Source organism: Meriones unguiculatus, assembly GCF_030254825.1.
Source record: "Meriones unguiculatus strain TT.TT164.6M chromosome Y unlocalized genomic scaffold, Bangor_MerUng_6.1 ChrY_unordered_Scaffold_32, whole genome shotgun sequence".
NCBI classification, from domain to species: Eukaryota; Metazoa; Chordata; class Mammalia; order Rodentia; family Muridae; genus Meriones; species Meriones unguiculatus.
Window position 1 is genome coordinate 2,989,524 of NW_026843711.1, and position 4,728 is coordinate 2,994,251.

A 4,728-nucleotide genomic window follows, 5' to 3' on the forward strand; every position below is an offset into this window, starting at 1 on the left:
GCAGAGCTGGAGGAGAGATCTTGGAGGATGTGGAGCATGAACCAGACCTAAGATTTCACAAAAAGCAAGTATAAATGTTAGGAAATCTAAATGTTAGGAAACTGAGGGCTTGGAGGTTTAGGAGGGAGTAAATATTGCCCAGCATTGTGTTCTAGGTTAACTAAAGACCCAGTCTCTGTGTGGTGATTTGGTTATACAGCTGCTGAAAATTAGCAGCAAGCATTACTAGAAGATAAATCAATAGTAAATATTAATAACTCTTATAACACCTAACCTTTGTTTATTTTCTAAAAATGATAGATGTTAAAAATATATCAAGAATTTACTCTATAAATTAATGGTGTTATCAAACTTGTTCAATAAAAGAGTTTGTTTGATGAGAAATGATCAATGCAGAGGGACTGGTAACTTGTCACATGCTGAAAATAAGTGAGTACCGAGTGCTCAACTTTAAATGACCTATATCAACCACAGAGAGAGAGAACACGCTCAGGGATGGATAAAAGGACTGAAAGAACTTAAGAGCCAGAAGAGAACTAGGAGTCCTGTGAGAGTGCCATAAACATTGTCTTATGGACAGGCCATTACATTAACATTCCCACATGCACAGGGGTGGTGCTTAGGGAGCTTCCACCACAACTGAGGAGCTGTTGGTGGTTAATGGCTGCTAGCTTCCACGGTGTAACTACTGGGAGGTTGCCCATGGTCTAGTAAATAACCCTGCACTCATGTTCATGCCAGCAATACTAACAATTCAGTGGGCCATTAATAAAAAGGGGAACTAAAAAACACAACCCAATGATTACAAAAGTGCTATGAAGCAAGAAAGTTGCCTCAAAATTACTTTGGTGAGTAGAATGGAAGTCCAGAAGCTGGGGTCAATAAAGTGAAGACAGGTATTTTCTCACTACCCATGTGGTTATAGTGTTTGGGCAGGAATACTATGAGCATAATATTGTTTATGCATTGTGCTCTATGAGTGTAATATTGATTATGCATTGTGCTTCACAGCTGGGGGTACATTTCAATTTTTCTATCAATAGTGTTAACTGTCGTTAAAGTTTGATTTTGTGTACAGAATTTGCAACCTTCCATGCTCGGTAAATAATTTCCATAGTACCATATTGAACCCTCATGAACTATTATGTATCAAGTAATTGTCTTTACCCGGTTTCATTTTCATCTTGCCATAATTCCCTCACTGAGATAGCTCCAAATTTGGTGTTGACTGATGAATAATTTAAATCCATTGCATTTTCTGCATTATTCTTCCATTGCCTCCTCATCATTTATGGACATACGTTTACCTGATATCAGTACTAAGAATACACTATTATTTTTAATAAAATATAATCTGCTATAATTATTTTTCTTTTTTTTTTTTGGAGAGAAAAGTTTACACAGCATTTATTAATGTACCTGAAAATGCCCATGTCTGGAATGCAATCAGATCTCAGGGCACAGAAATCGGCATCTATATACACAGAACAACAGACCAACTCCCAGCATTTCCCCACATTTTTATAAATAAAAAGGCTCTTTATTTTACACTAATAAACCACACACAAGAAGAGCAATTATGAAAACTATCATATAAGAATTACATTCACAATGTCCAATCCATTCATATTTGACAACTTAGAAGAAAGTACTCCATTATCTTTCCTATCTTGGTGAATTCAGAGTTCTTTAGCCAAACTACTTTCTGTCATAGCTTGCATTTATCAACCTACAAACACCATTTAAAATATTTTCTTAAATCTTAAACAACTTAAAGCTTAATTGTGAGACTATCTAGTCTTCAACTCTATCAGAGAATCTGAGAAAAATAATAGAATGAATAAATGAATAGATAGGAAGTGTGTAGAGAGCAGCTTCTTAAATATAGAAATTACAAAGATACCTGGCTGCCTGGACAGTCACCCAAATTTTCTCTGCAACACTGGGGCATAATCTTCAGCCTTCTAGCTCAGTGTATGACAGACTTTTTTTGTGAAGCAGGAATTATGAAAGATTGCCTCCCTTGTTTTGGCAAAGTTCAGAGGTGGCTTCCTTGTATAGTTTGTCCAATTTTGGACAGCATATTGTCTGTAGTTGAAGCAAGAGCAGTTTCTTGCCCAGTGGCTGGCTGGCTTGCCACTTTTGAAGCAAACTCCATATGGAGGTTCTTTGAAGCTCATCATCTTTATTAAGGTAGGTTGGGGATGCTGCCAGGGTTAACATGTCTCTCTATCAAAAGATCCTTTTATTAACACTTTGTAAAAGCAGCTTTTAAATGACACTTTACATTGCCGTTTTAAATGAGTTGAATAGGCAAAATACCTTATATAAGAGTTGAAACATTCAAATAGTATGTTGTAACAAAAATAACTTTAAATTTGTATCAGTATTCAGTAATCTATACCAACGTAACAATATTTAGATTAGTGCTTAGCTTAAGAGTACTCCTTAGCTAAAGAGTAGATTCAATGATTTACCGTTTTACTCCATTATTCCTATATCCTTCCTATTTCCCTTTTTTCCCTTTAACATTAGATAAGAGAGAAAGAATGATAGAAGAAAACAAGAGAGAAATCCCTGAGTCTAAGCTCCTGTACCTTTTTTTCTCCCTGACCAAAAGCCATTAAAAAATTGCATCCATCCCCCTTTAAAAAGCAACAAACATTCATCAGGCACAGCAAAAGCAAAAAACACCCACTCCACCTCTTGAGAATGGGGTCATTGTGTTCTTAGAGTTACATCCTGCTGTCTGTGAATGCCATTTCCTTTTTGATGGCCCAAAGAAAATTGACACAATGGTGAAGAGCTGGCTGTATGATATGTTGCACAGTCTTTGTGTGCTGTGAAAGTTCTGGCTTATTTGAAGCCCTTACTGGAACAGTAAATGATACTCAACAATCCAGCTAGCCATTGAAAGTTGTTCTGGATGCAGATATTTGAGAAAACATCTATTGAGCAGGATGCTGGATGTAACAAACATGTCTCAGTGTCTCAACATCCTTCAGGATGAATCCTGTCAGGGCTGCTCCAAATTCCTAGTTTCTGGTCTTTTTTCCTGTAAAAAATATGCTTTAAACATTTTTGCAAAAACTCATGTATAGGATGTGCAATGTGCACAATTTAGCTGAAAATTATTTTCAGTGCTTTATTTGAGCAGGTTAAAAGCATTTGTCTTTCATAATAAGCCAGTATTTACATTTAAAATCATATTGTAAATAAAATACAATCTGCTATAATTATTTTTCATGTTGCCCCAGCAGATGCTTCATCATTTTAGAACATTTCCCTTCTCGCTGGTACGTGATGCTCATATTGAATTTAACCTGTCTCAGTCATTAAATCACACATTTTAAAGAATGTGGGGGTAATTGCTATTTACTGGCAGGATACACACACAAAGTAGTAGAATAAATGAAATAAAGTATTCCTCTGCAGAGAAGGGCAAAACCATCAAGACTGTGTCTAAAAGACAGTATCTAGAGAGCAAGATTTTCTGGAAATTGTTTCTGAGCAGGGAATCCTGAGTTACAAGAGGGTCAAGATGACCAAGTGCGGCACACTGGATTTCTACAGATGTATAGAAAAATGTAAGGGTTATATTATGCTGGGGAAAAAAGAGTTCTGTGGTGTAGTGGGGAAACCTTTGATGGTTCAGAGTACCCCCAACAACAGCTTCACCCCGTGCCATCAGTCACGTCTTAATGTCATATCTTCTTCATCTTCTTGGCTCCACTCAGATACCTGGTCACAGCGCCAAGAACATTTTCACAAAGCCATAAGCTTCCCAGAAAGAGTCCTAAAAAGAAAAGGATGACGTCCAGGAAGTACAGCCCCTACCATGGCCTCTGAAGAACATATGGCTTCAGGTGTGCTGCATCCGCTGTCAGCAGGATGTGGTCAATCCATCCCAAAAGCCTCTGGTCAGGGGGCAGGGGCTGGGTGTGTCCGATCACTTTGGCAGCCATTGCTGCAGACTGGTACCTGTGGGTCCAAACACAAAGGATGTTACAGTGATGTGCCAATACTTTGAGACCTCATATCTCCCATTGCCCCTACACACACACACACACACACACACACACACACACATTTCTATTCTGTTCCTGTAGGTGGCTTATATATTGACATGACCATTCCTGCCATTAGCTGGATCTACTTGAAAATTTTAATACAATCCTTCCCACTAAGATCAGTAATTAAACCTACTAGTACTAAGATATTTTAAAAAATTACTATATAAGGATTAGACCCTACCTCTTTTATTAAATAATTAGGATATTAGAGCTAACATAATTATCATATATATGGAGCAATTACCCTGAACCAATGTAGACTAACTGACAAATAATACTCTGAAGAATTTGAAGCCAAGATTGTGCCTTGTTTCCTTCTTACAACAATAGAGTATCATATCAGTCAGGACTGGTTTTCCCAACTCAAGCTCCACATTGACACACTATGCATAGTAGTATCCTATGCTTGATTTAAAGATTTTTTTTTATTAACGTGTGTGTGTGCATGTGCAAGGGCATAAGCACACACACTTGTCCATCTGCACATGAATACAGCTTCTTATGAAGGTCAAAAAAGGTTATCAGATCCCCCTGGAACCTTATGGGTTTATGGCTGTGAGCCCTATAGCATTGTACAGGAAATTAAACTCCAGTATTCCTTAAGAACAGCAAGAGCTGTTAACCGCTGAACCAGAGCTCCAGGGCCCTGCGCTTT